At 38.6% G+C, this 14,339-nt stretch overlaps 1 pseudogene; it reads right to left on the bottom strand.

Annotated features, from left to right (window-relative positions):
• Positions 1 to 13,989, bottom strand: part of LOC124080600 (calmodulin-A-like) — a 39,039-nt pseudogene extending 25,050 nt beyond the window's left edge.
• Positions 13,990 to 14,339: the final 350 nt, after the last annotated feature.

Below are 14,339 nucleotides of genomic sequence, written 5' to 3'. Positions count from 1 at the left end.
GGGAAAAAATGCATGCCAGGATAATAGCAGTTCCTAACCTTCCTGCTTCTGCCCACGTTTGTTTACATGCGCATCTGTCTGTGAAGCCACAGAATTCAGGACTGTTCTTCTAGTCTAGAGGAAATTGAGAGGCCTTTTCTCTGAACCTTTACAAATGAATATCTTTTGACAAAAGGACCAAAGGAACCACTCAGTGGCAAAAATTCCATTTTTTGAGAAAAAATAGTCACTGGTTTTAACAAGGCACTGTTTTAACCCTTTTAGTCGGAATATTTGAATGAAATACTCCGCTTTTAAAATCTTGAGAGCTGGGAGTGTGACTCAAGTGGTAGAGTACTTACCTAGCATGAGGGAGGCCCTTGGTTCAATCCCCAGCACCACAAAAAAATAAACAAAAATGAAAATCTTGTGTTCTTTAATAGAAATGAATTTCAGCAGTGCTTATTTCCTTCATATGTTTGTCCCTTTTCTTTGTAATCCTATGATTGCTCCGTCACCCAGTGGATTTCCAAGTCTCTTAGCAAAAATATTCCCACCATCTGGTATGCTGGTGAACTAAGAAGACCTAAAGTGTTAAACATCCTGTCTGAACTTGCAGGTTCCACTGATGGCAAATTGTGTAATAAACAGTATAAGAGTGAGCTACTGGTTTTTCTGCCAGCGAAGGCATTTCTGTCCTCTATGAGAGAAACTAATTTTAACTTGCTATGGAAATAGTTCAATCCATAAAGGCTATTCTTTTAATTATTTCTTTCCCAATTATTTCTACATTTTATTTATTTCATTATTCTTTCCTGGTACAAAAGGTACCTCTTAGCTGGACGTGGCGGTACCTGTAATCATAGTGACTGTGGAGGAGGCCGAGGCAGGAGAATCACAGGCTTGAGGCCAGCCTCAACAATTTAGCAAAACCCTCAGCAACTTAGTGAGACGCTATCTTAAAATAAAAAAAATAAAAAGGACTATGGATGTAGCTCAGTGGTAAAGCACCCCTGGGTTCAATATCTAGTCCCCCCAATCCCCCCCCTTTTTTTTTTTTTGCTTCATCTTTGCCTTAGACCTTCTCCAAACTTCCCCTGTCTGTATCTAAAGAAAACTTGGAGATAATAATAAGTGCAAAGACAGAAGCTGATGGCAAAGTGTCCAAGGTAAGAAGCAGAGGAGAGAGGCTGAGAGGGCCAGTAGTTGCTGAGTGGGTAGGATGTACCTGTCCTCAATACTTCTGGGCTCCTTCCTTCTCTGGCTAACCAAGGGCCAGCACTTGGCTGTTAAATTTTCTTTGGCTTCTGCTCAAGGTTTCAAGACCATCTTCAGGGCAGACTGCCTCAGAAGCAGTGGGTTATCTTCTGAGTTTGTCCACAGGGTGATCCTGCCACCGTAACTGCTGGCCTGGCATCATGGAAATTTGACAAGTGGGCCTGGTGGAGATGTGACAGATCGGCTTCTCTTTCTTCTTTTCTTCATTACAGTCAGAGAGAGGCCCAGAGGAGAGAGGCCATGAGCGTCAAAGTCTTCCTAGACAAGGGAGCACTTGTGAAATTCACCCCTCAGGGAAAACAATACTGTGGGGGTGTTGTTTTCTGTTGTGCTGTAGCTGGCCGGACAGTTTAAACAGTACTGGTGCCCTGATCCGTTTGGGCTTGGTTTCCACTCTTGCATAATGCACATGGCAGGTTCTTTCTGGTGTGGACAGCAGAGATCTCACAGATATCTGGGCTTGGAGAGTTGTAGGGTTCTCTCATTTTACTTAGATAGAGACTTCAAGACATAGTGTTTAAATCTTTTAAAAATTTTTATTACTAAACCAACATATCAATAATAAAGGCCAGCTTTAATTATCTTTACATCATTCTTTTCTTCCTTCCTTCCTCTCTCCCTCTCTTCTTGATTGGTGGGGGTGGGGTGCGGGAGTTGTCTCACTATGTTGCTCACAGTGGTCTGGAACTGCCGGGCTCAAATGATCTTCCTATCTCCAAAGTAGCTGGACTATGGGCACTGTGCCATGATACTCAGTGTTCTTATCTATTTTAGATATACCAAAAAATACACTAGCTCTCCACTCTGACTGTTCATGAGAATCAGCTGAGGAATTTTGCAGAGTACTGATGCTCAGGTTCTAGTCTAGATCAAATGAATCTGAATCCATAGTGGTGGGAGGCAACCACCTGTATTTTTAATAACCTCCTCAGGTATGCTGAGAATCACTAGTAGGATATAATTTAAAATAGCCACTATGGGTTGGGATTGCAGTTCAGTGGAAGAGCACTTGCCTAGCAGGTGTAGGGCCCGTGGTTCAATCCCCAATACCACCTCTCAAAAATTTTTTGAAAAAAAAAAAGCCACTTTACTATCCAGTGAATTTAAGAAGTAATTTCTCCCTGGTGACGTTGCCCTCCTAGACACAGAGGTAATTACTAGATTCATTTGGTGTTTGTCACTCTCATCCAAATGTATATTTATTTATTTATTTATTTAGTGCTGAGAATCAAGCCCAGGGCCTTGCACATGCTATACCCCTAGCCCTCATCTAAATATTTAAACCATAGTCACATTTATATGTTATATTTGTGACCAAAACAAGTGAAATGTAGTTTGTGGTTTTAAAATTTATATAAATGGAGATATGTAGTATCACCATACTATATATATATATATATATACATATATATATATATATAGTATGTATATACTATATATACATAATATCTTTCTGAAACTTGCTTTTTTCCTCAATATTTATTCATATTGATACATAAAGTTTGAGTTCATTTTCATTACTATATAGTATTCTACTATATAAATGTTAAAATATATTTTTTGATGTGAGCCAATGATATGATGTTTTAACAAAACTTTCTATTTGGGTAGAGTTTCTCCAAGTTTTCCTTCCAAGCTCTTAAAAAGATGAATTGGGAAGCTATTAGGGTGAAGTGGCTCTGGAGTTTTGAGTTCCTTTAGAAAGCAAACCAGTAAATAATCCTGGCCAAGAGAAATGTAACTTAAGCTTAATCTATCAGAAGCTACTAACTAAAAACCTTTACTAATTGGAACCTACCAACTAGCTTCTAAATATGGACTTTCCCCTTTAGTCAATCAAATATTTTCTGTGTCTTTCTTCTCCAAAAGTCTTGTCAAAAGTTTTCCCTCACTCTTTCTTGGTGGAGGCCTGAATTCTTGGGATCTTGTGCTGTGTGGTTCATAAATGCTTAAATAAACTATTTTTAAAATTTATTTATTGGTACTGGGGATTGAACTCAGGGGCACTTAACCACTAAGCCACATTCCAAGTCCTTTTAATTTTTTAAATTTAGAGACAGGGTCTCACTAAGTTGCTTAGGGCCTTGCTAAGTTGCTGGGGCTAGCTTTGAACTCTCAATTCTCCTGATGCAGCTCCTGAGCTGCTGGGATTACAGGTGTGCACCACTAGCCTTGTCTTAAATAAACCATTTTAATGTATCTAAGTGTTTGCTTTAGCCTGTATGAAGCCCTGCGTTCCATCTCTAGCACTGAAAAAAGCAAAACAAAAATAAAAACAGAATAACATGAAGTTTTTATTATATGTTAAAAATAATTTTTTTTGGATACTGAGAATTGAACCCAGGGGTGCTTAACCACTAAGTCACGTCTCCAACCTCTCTTTATTTTAAGACAGGTCTCACTAAGTTGCTTAGGGCCTCCATAAGTTCTTGGGGCTGACTCTAAACGTGTGATCTTCCTGCGTCAGCCTCCTGAGCCGCTGGGATTACAGTTATGCCTCTTCACACCCAGCTATATGATGGCGTTTAATCTTCACACTCTATGAGGTAGGTGTTACTATTATGGACAGTTGAGAAACTGAAGCACAGAGAGGGTAAATGACTTGTCCAAAGTTTACAACTAATAAATGGCAGAATTGGAGTTCTAATTCAGACATTGTGGTTCCAGATTTTATGCTCATAATCAATCAGAGCATAAATAAAATAGCTCATCTAAAACACCTAGTTCAATGTCTAGCATATAGAAAGAACTCAATAGATGTTGTTGTTATTATTATTATTATTACATATTTTAAACAGCCAACTGATCTAGTATAGGGAGGGGAAGAACTTATTTAAAAGCTGTAGAGGACAGCAGACTCAATGTGTGGAAGTTTCAGCAAAGCAAATATTGACTCAGTTGTGATGGTGTGCGTTTGGGCACTGGACACGAGCCAGGAGAGGTTGAATGGACACTTGTCAAGAACAAGTAGGGCCTCTGTAAGTTCTTGGGGCTGACTCTAAACGTGTGATCAAGAACAAGGTAGAAAAAATTTCTGTATCAGGTGGGTGGCTGAACTAGATGATCTCTAAGGCACTTTCCAACTATAGGATTCCATGATTCTAGGCCACAGTCTTTTTTTTTTCCTACAAAGGAAAGTTCATTTGTCTTCTTTCATATTAGGTTCAGTTTACAAACTTTGTTTTTATTTTAATTATCTGAATCATTTGCCATTGAGAACATACATGACTGTAGTTTGCGTAAGTCTTTGGCAATCTCTCGTGTTGTAATATTTGATGTGTTATAACACCTGGACATTATAATGATGGGTGCTGGGGAAACTGGCATATAAACATGTAAGTTACTGTGCTGTTGTGGTCAGTCCTCCCAGAGAGGGATCCGTAGGCTTACTGTTCCTTGGTTAAATATCATTGTAGAGTCTGTCATCTTTAACTATCTAGAAGACATGCAGGCCCATAAAATCATCATATGGGACTGAAAGTTCACATTGAAAAATTATGGGATTATGATTGGGAATGTGAGTTGATGTCACATCTATAACAACAGCATTTGCAAATGACTCAGGGGAGTTCCAGTGAGTTTCCTGCTGGGTAAGGGAATTATTCCCTTGGTGGAAGTAATAATTTTGCTCCTTTTGGGGAAGCTCCGCCTGATCTCTTTCTTTGCCTTCCCTTTGGACTTAAGTCTAAGCAATTATTTGTTTTTACCATTATATCTTGAGCAGTCCTTCAGGATGATCCACAATTTGACACATCTACTTCATGGCATTTCTACAGAAAGAGTGATTGAAAGGGCACCATCAATTAATTCCATTACAAAGAGGCTGAGGATGGAATCAGTATCAAATATACCAGGCTAGCTCAAATATACTAGGCTAATTTCCTAGGAAATAATTTCTTCCTACCTATATGTTTTTGTCTTTGGTCTAATGTTTTACAGTGTTCAGAATGTAGTTACTATGGAGATAGATGAAAACAGGCATCGGATTTTGGGTATCAAATTGTCAACAAATTCACTATATAAAAATAGTACATAGAGTCAGAAGAGAGGCAAAGATGGTCAAAACCATATTAGAAGATTTAATCTACAATGTGGTAAATGAGAAGGCCAGAGAGCACATAGAACTTTAATCATCATATTCCCCCAAATCTTAAGGAATTTGAAAGGATCATTTATGACTCACCATTGCTGAAGCACACAATTTGCCTTACAAGGGAAATAATCTTTTTATTTGGTGGGATTCAAGTATTTTCAACATTAGTAGCAATTCTCCTATAACAAAAGTTGCTACTTGTTGACTTGTATTCATGACGGTGCTATGATGCAAATGGATTATGTATCTATGTACACATTCTGTGTTTAGCTTAGAGGTATTGTAACTCAAATTTAAAATGTGAAAAAAAAATGCCATCTTATTTTGAGCAAACTAAGATGTGCCTTGCAAACTGACCAACAAATAAACAATTATGAGCATGTGTTTGAAGCATTTGGCTTTTGAGAACTTCCAAAAGGGTGGCAAGCTGTCTGTCAGTTAATTATAAGCGTCATTCTCCTTGTGTTATTCTTAATGAATCCAGTAGGACAAGGGTGGTGCCTGTGGACTCCCAGGAGGCTTGAACTACAACCCTCTAGACACCAATGACAACAGTGGATGATCAGCCCCTGCTTATTCAGAGTGTAGATAGCATTACCAGAAGGAACCTGTGTTATTTACGTACTCAAAATAAATATTGAGAGATTGGCTTAGGCTAAAAATATTCAAGATAAGCCTATAGGCCTGTATACTAAAAGGATGAGCTCATATTGTGGACTTTCAACACAGAAAAATCATTATTTTTTTCATTTGTCTTAAGGTTAAAGTCAATTTTGGACTCAACTAACGCCAATACTATTCAGAAAGGAGTTGATGAAAAGTTTGTTCAAGAAATGACAAATGTTTATTATAGCCAAGTACACATCTCGATTTACAGTATTAGTCTTAACCAGATTATATTTTGCTACATTTTTAGAGATGGTGTGGTGATAGGTATTAAATTTGAAAATTAGTTTGACATATTCTATTTGGTGTAACATTAAAAAAATATATATCCTGGACCAAGACTGCAGATTTATCATCTGTAAAACAAGGCAAAGAAATTAAATTTATAATCTTTTTCTGGATGAGTAGTTGAACAAACAAAACTTTTCTGTAGACCAAGAAGTGGACATTGGTCTTCCTGCCCAAGGTACATCCTTCTATAGGGACAAGGTGCCTCATGTGGAAAGGTTAAAAAAGAAGTTTTTTCTTGTTTCTCCTCTCTGCTGGAGAAGGAAGCAGAAAGTGATTGAGGAAGCTTGAACTTATGCCTCCTGTTTGTAAAAGTCCTTCTAGTATAGACATCTCCTTTGTGGAATAACCCTGCTAGAAGTTTCCTTGAGAGAATACTTTTTTGTTTAAATGCATGGAGGGTTGCTCTGTAAACCTAAGGGTCTTGGATTTCTCCAGTTGAATCATGTAGGTCAGTGCTATAGGAGGGGCCGGTGAGGCCAGGGCCTGCATGCTGAGGAGGCTGCAGGAGGAGGGGAAATCTGGGCAGTGCAGGCTGGGCCAACACTTATCCAGTCAGCTTCCACCTGGAGGCTACTAATGCCCCTGTGACGAAAGGGTAGGTTTATCCTCTGCTCCCTTTAGTAAGGTGACATGGAATCCCTCCCGTGAATGCACCCTTCCCAGGAGGAGGGAACCTCTTTGCTAAATGCTCACACAACTGACAAACCACCCAGGTGACTTACTACTCTAATCCGTTGGCAGGAATTCAGGCCTGAATCAGAGGATTCAGAACTGGAAGGGCCTTTAAGGACTTAAACGTAAGAACCTTGTCATTTTCTATGTGAAGAACTGAGACCCCGTGAGAGCCACAGTGTTAATTAGTGTCAAGAGAAATGGGACAGGCACCAGAATTGTCTTGACCAGGATTCTTACAAATGAAAGAGCAAATATTTATCTCAAGAGAGCTGAGGGAGATACCCCCAGGCCTATGCTCATTTCTCTGTGTAGTTTCAATTTTGGTAGGAAACATAATTTTAGATGGGGTGATTTGGGGATTTATATTTAAAGAAATGAATTGTTGTGAGTCTGTCATACCCATACAGTGCCAAACAATTCTCTTCACACTGCTTTATAAAACAATCATACGCCTCACAGCTCTTCCTTATTGGGATGTGTCCTTAAGTGAACTCATGCAGAATAGACACTTTATCTTCTATTCCTTTGATTCTCATTCACACACAGAGGAAACTAAACTTGAAGTCCTGAATTCTCTGACCTGTATTTAGAGATAATTCCCTTTCTAGAAAACAGTCTTTATCTGAACCTTAAGACTAGACAGTTGGGCATCTATTTAATGGGGAGACCTATACTTTGTCCCTTCAAAGCATCCTGCCCAACTTGCAAAGTGGAAATCCTTGCAACTCTTTCCTTCATTTGGCCTGATGTCTTGTGTGGTCACAGTAAATTTACACAAAGCAAAGAATGTTTAGGAAGCAGAAACAGACAAAAAGCAACAGTTCATTATTAGCATCCTGGAAGCAAATTACATTGCTTTGGTTTTGCTCTCCATAAACAGAGGAACAGCTTGCATATATTGGCCCTCTGAAAGTTATAAAGGTGATGACTTTTGCAAAATTGTGCATCTACTGTGTGCCAGGCATTTTTTCATATGTTCTTTTATTCAAGAAAATACTTTATCTTCCTGGAATCTGTTACCGAAACTTGTTCTTGGTAAAGAATTTAATGTTTCTTATTTGCATTTTATGTATGCTTTTATTCACCTTGTAAATATTTCTCAAGCAACTACTATATAGCAGACACTGTGCTAGGTTTTTGGATACAATGAGGAACATAAATCAGACATAATCTATGCTTTTATGGCTTAGACTAGTGAGTGAGACAATATAATAACACAAATATATGTCAAATCCCAAGTGAATGAGCATAAGAAGGAGACATACAAGGTGTAGGAGACAGGGGAATTTGACCTTGTCTAAAAGCCAAGGAAAGTTTCTCAGGAAACCAATGCTTGATCAGAAATGTCAAAAAGTTGGAATTATGACAGAGGAAAGAGTATTTAAAGTTTGGAAAACAGCCCGTGCAAAAGATCTATGATAGTGGAGGGTCAGGAGTGGGATGCAAGCTGCATTTTTTTCTTTTTCTTTTTTTTTTTTTTTTTTTGCTTCTGCTCTAATATGGTACATGAGTTGGAGTAAGGTTAGGAGGGATCTAGGTAGACCACTTAAGAGCTTATTAGAATAGACAACTTTGACTAAAGGAGGTGGAGAACGGAGGAGAAGTCAGAGTTTCAACAGAATGGCATGGTGGTGAGGGAGAAAGCGTTGTCATAGATGACATCTGAGTTTCAAGCTTGTTCAAGAGATGACTTTGAGACAGGTGACCAGAGAAAGACACCAGCTGAGGAGTATTGGTGGTTGTAGGGGGAAGAAAAGCATGAATTTATGTGAAGCTTGGGCATCTTTTTTTTGGGGTGGGTGAGTTTCAGGGATTGAATTCAGGGGCACTCAAACAGTGAGCCACATCCCCAGCCCTATTTTGTATTTTATTTAGAGACAGGGTCTCGTTGAGTTGCTTAGCATCTCGTTTTTGCTGAGGCTGGTTTTGAACTCACAATCCTCCTGCCTTGGCCTCCTGAGCTGCTGAGATTACAAGCATGTGCCACCACACCCAGCCAGCCTCCTGAGAACCCCAGGAGGACAAGAGAAATTGCCAGCTGTACAATCAGGTTTGAAACATGAGGAGACAATGTCTTGGGCTGCAGATGTAAATTTGTGAGTCATCTCTGAGTGCATGGTAATGAAGATGAGGAACAGAGAGGAGAGTACCTGGAAAGAGAATATTTTAGGATACGTTTAATTACTGTAAGTGCTTTATTTCCCTCCTGGTGCTGGGGGTTGAACTCAGGGTCTTGCAACCTGAGGCATAGGATTTGCCATGGAGCTATGTCCCCTGTGAATGCTTTTGCTATCTTCTGGGGATGTGCCTTCTAAGCCTTGTCCCAAAGCACAGAATAAATCACTTTGATTCCCAATCAAGGTCATTCAGATTTTAGAGCAGGTAGACAAATGAATGAATTTGAGCAGAAACATCCCAGAAAGTCTGCCTTACAGGTGTGTCCTGCTAGCTTGTTAAAAAGTCAACTAGAAAGACACGAAACAGTTTTCTTAAAAAGTCTTTAGGAAACATCAACTTTAAACTATCTCCTTTGGAGGCAGATGGTGTACACAGAGTGATCCATAGACAAAATACAAAGGCCTATTAAATTAAACCCCAAATTAGCAAATAAACTGAGTTAGATAATCGAAATGTTCTTTCTTTCTTTCTTTCTTTCTTTCTTTCTTTCTTTCTTTCTTTCTTTCTTTTCTTTTCTTTCTATCTTTTTTGTTCCAAATCTGATTTATTATACAACAGGGAAATAACAGGTTTAGATTATACTACAAAAAAAGCTGGAACTGCTCATAAACAGCAACTGAGCTTACTTGGGGGAAGATGGGAGGAATTCTTCACACTACTGCGTAAGTGCACAGACTCCTCATCCTAAACAAACTACTAAAAAGTAAACAGGCAAATTTCTTGTAAGACAAAAAAAAACAAAAACAAAAACAAATTCACATACTAAATAACATGTCCACAATGACTCTAACACATCCCTTAGGGGATAAGCATGTATTTGTAGGAAGCAAACAAAGCTTGCCATAGAGAAACCATTTTCACGAGATGATTAGGTGGACTTGGGTTTTGTTTCTGCATCTGTCACTTGGCGAATGAAGATACCATCTTCAGGATGTTCCGTGTCATCCATTTCATACATATATGATGATGCTATTGCAAGTGTAGTCCCATCATTGCTGAAGGCGAAATGTTCTTTCAATGTAAAGTAGTTTGAAGGTGTTTCTTGTGTGAAGACTGGATTAATCCAAAACATCCTTACTGACTTTTAGTGAGTTGAAAAATGTTTGCTTCATTCTGTATCTGGTGTTCCATTCCTTCCAGTGAAATCTGTCACAGCCATCACCAGCAGGGGTGCTGGTTCCCAGTTGCCTAATGATCTTGCTCTTGCCTTATCTACTAATGAGTGATTATTTTCTCCCTCATTTGTTAACTTTGAGTTGACAATTTATCCTCTCAGGTGTAACAAGCATTTATTAACTATCTACAGTATGGCAGGCATCATTTCACTTTTGTTATCTCATTTAAGAGCAAATGAGGGGCTGGGGTTGTGGCTCAGTGGTAAAGCTCTCACCTAACATGTGCGAGGCACTGGGTTTGATCCTCAGCATCACATTAAAATAATAATAATAATAAGGTAAAGGTATTGTGTCCAACTACAACTAAAAAAAATATTAAAAGAAGAAGAAGAAAGGAGTATAAGGCACTATAAAGAATCCAAGAGTTTTACCCTTGGGGTGCTTATGGTCTGATTGAAATGAAGAGACAGGAAACCAGGAAAGAATTAACATATGCCTAAGTATAACGTGAGCTAGAATAACCCCAGCAGGGTGCCTAGAATTGGGCTGAGCTTTGAAGGATGAAAGGGGTTTAGAAAGGCACAATAGGGAACATTTCAAGAGGAAGAATAGTCTGAGAAGGCACCAAGTTTGGTTAAACTCAGGAAAGAGATGAGCCCAACTGCCTGTTACCATCAAAAATGCCTCTTCCTTAATGATCCAGTGTCTCCTCCAATGCCAAGGATTGAATCTAGGGCTTTCTGTGTGCTAGGTGAGAGCTTCACCACGGAGCTAATTCGCTAACCTCACCTTAGTGATCTTGATGCTGAATCTGATATTTCATGCATGGAACTTTAAAAATCAATTATATAGAAAAAACTGATTTAAAATTTCTCTTTAATATTGAAGAAATACAATATATTTTGTAAAATATTTGGGAAATACAAGTAAGCAAGAATAAAAACTTGAATTATTTATAATCCCACTACTTAGAGATACTGCTAGCCCCTGGTGACCACAGTTTCCACATCCGTAGATCCAATTAAACACAGATAAAAAATGTCTTTTAAAAATTGTGTCTCTTGGGGCCCAGGTTGTAGCTCAGTGGCAGAGTGCTTGCCTAGCATATATGAGGCATTGGGTTTGATTCTCAGCATCTCAGCATATAAATGAATAAAACAAAGGTCCATTGAAAACTAAAAAAGAAAAAATTAAAAGAAACATTGTGTTTATTGCTGTGGTGGCACACACCTGAAATCCCAGCAACTTGGGAGGCTTAGGCAGGAGGATTGAGAGTTCAAAGCCAGCCTCAGCGATTACCGAGGCATTTACAACTCAGCAAGACCCTGTCTCTAAATAAAATATAAAAAGGGCTGGGGACGTGGCTCAGTGGTTAAGCACTCCTGGGTTCAATTCCCAGTACCAAAAACATACATTTTAAAAAATATATATATATATATCTTTTACATTGCACTAGGTATTATCAGTAATCTAAAGATGATTTGAGAATATAGGAGAGTTGGGCATGGTGATGCATGACTAATCCCAGCAACTCGGGAGACAGGAGAATCTCATTTGAATCCAGACTCAGAAACTTAGTGAAACTTCATCTCAAAAAAAAAAAAGGCTCTGGATATAGTCAGTGGTAAAGTACCCCTGGGTTCAACCACCAGTACCAAAGGAGATTAAAAAAAAAAAAGTAATTGGGAGAGTTTGCATAGGTTATACGCAAATATTATTATGTCATATACAAGGGAATTTAACATCCATGGATTTTGGTATCTGTGGGTCTGTGTGTGGGGGGTTCTGGAACCATCCCCCTCAGATACCAAGGGATTGTGTATATTCTTCTGGAGAATCACGCGCGCGTGTGTGTGTGTGTGTGTGTGTGTATATATATATATATATATATATATATATATATATATAGAGAGAGAGAGAGAGAGAGAGAGAGAGAGAGATTTATTTGTTTATATATATTATCTGCCTGCCAAACAGAGCTGAAAGTTGATTTTCAACCCACAGGGGGAGTGCCTCCTTACAGAAATGATTCTTTTACAGTGACCTGGAGGCAACTTTGAAAGTTACTTTCTAATCCGGATGCCCTGGCACACACCTGTAATCCTATCAGCTTGGAAGCCTAAGGCAGGAGGATTGTGAGTTCAAAGCCTGCCTTAGTAACTTAGTGGGGTCCTAAGCAACTATGTGAGACCATGTTTCAATAGAATACAAAAAAGGGCTCAGTGGTTAAGTGTCCCTGGGTTCAACCTTCAGTACCAAAAAAATAAAAAAAAAGAAAAAGAGAAAAAGAAAGTTGGTTCCTAAAGACTCTCCTAGTTTAGGTGAGATACATTAGGTTAGCAGATCATTTTGAACGTGGACTTTTTAACCAATACTGCAATAGCTCAGGCTGTTTGGCTCTTGGGGATGGAATGAATTTTTTTTTAATTTTTTTTCAGTTGTTGATAGACCTTTATTTTATTTATTTATATGTGGTGCTAAGAATTGAACCCAGAGCCTTGTATGTGCTGGGCAAGTGCCCTACTGCTGAGGCCCAGCTCCAGCCCCTGGAATGAATCCTTTTTGAGTTGTGAAATGGACACGAACCCTTGGAGCGAGGGATGGAATACTGGGATTTGGTGTGGTTTGAGTATTTTCCTAGGGTCTGTTGAGATTGGAGGCTTGGTCCCCAGGTTAGTGGTATTGAGAAGTGGTAGAACCTTTAAGTGGCAAGGCCTAGTAGAAGAGCCTAAGGAATTGTGGGTTCTCTCTCTCTCTCTCTCTCTCAGTCTCTCTCTAATTCCTGGATCAGGATGTGACTACTTGCTCTGACATATGCTCTCACTATTGCCATCTGCCATTTGCCATGAGGTCCTTGTCAGAACTGAGCCCAGGCAGGCATCAGGCCCTTAAACCTCCATAACTGTGAGCCGAATAAACCTTTTCAACTACAGTTACTACTCAGGTATTTGTTTGTAGTAATGCAAATCTGACTAATAACTGTAGCAAGAAAGAATTCAGGATATAACTCAAATTGCAAATAAATAACAAAATCTCAAAAAAAATAATAAGCAAACCTGGAATCTAATAACAAGTACACGATAGTTTATTTTTTCTCTTGTCTCTTCAATTTTATCAAAGGTAATCATAGTAAGCTTAATTTATTTATAAAATGAGATTTTGGTCTCACTAAACTTGGCCTGATTATTTGCATCAAGTGCAGCAAGAAGTAATTGACCATATAAGCCCTTTTAAAATGTGCTTTGATGGAATTTTTAATAAGGAATCTCAGATTAGGCATTTTTAAAAAACCTCTTGGACTTGGGTAGAGCTCAGTGGTAGAGCTCATGCTTATCACACACACGGTCCTGGATTCAATCTTCTGCACCAGAAAAAAAGAAGAAAAAAGAAAAAAAGAAATGAAAAATAAAAATAATAACTATAAATTCAAAAGCCAATTAAAAATTGGAAATTAAGTCAAGGACTCATCATCAGGTTTTACCTATAGTACTCAGGTGAATTCCTCTCCTCTTGAGGTTTCCAAGGTATTTTGAGGTTCCTGGGTCTGTCAGAAAGTGACATTTTTTTTTAAAGGAGAAAGGTGTACAATTTATTAACATGCAAAAGGGGGAAATCACAGCCAGGGGGTGATTACCCCATAAAGTCTTATTCCATACTTACCTGCAAGGCCAGGAAGCCTGGAAGGGAACTATGCACTTGAAGTACCAAGTCCATTTTCCAGGGGACTCCTGTTGTCTCCACACAGTTCCTTAAAGCAGTCTTGTTATATCTGAAGATATAACATTCCAGACAAAATATTTGTAACATAACCAGGAATTACAATTGAGGCCTGTTATAAGAAGAAAGGATTCTTATTGAATTTATGCAAATAACTCTATTGCCTTAAAAATAGGAATAGTCATACACCGTTTCCAAATTCCGAGAGGTTAGTTAGTGAGGAAGGTAAATGTTTAAATTCTGTTTACAAAAAGTACCCTTTACCAAATTGCTGAGCTATAATTAGCCAAGAAGAAAAAAGTATCCTTAAACTGTGAAAACAAAACCCAAAAACCCAGCAATATTTT

Source organism: Marmota monax, unplaced genomic scaffold, assembly GCF_021218885.2.
Source record: "Marmota monax isolate L192 unplaced genomic scaffold, Marmota_monax_Labrador192_F-V1.1 WCK01_AAM20220418_F8-fsc00018, whole genome shotgun sequence".
Classification (NCBI taxonomy): Eukaryota; Metazoa; Chordata; class Mammalia; order Rodentia; family Sciuridae; genus Marmota; species Marmota monax.
This window is presented reverse-complemented; position numbering and strand designations above follow the sequence as displayed.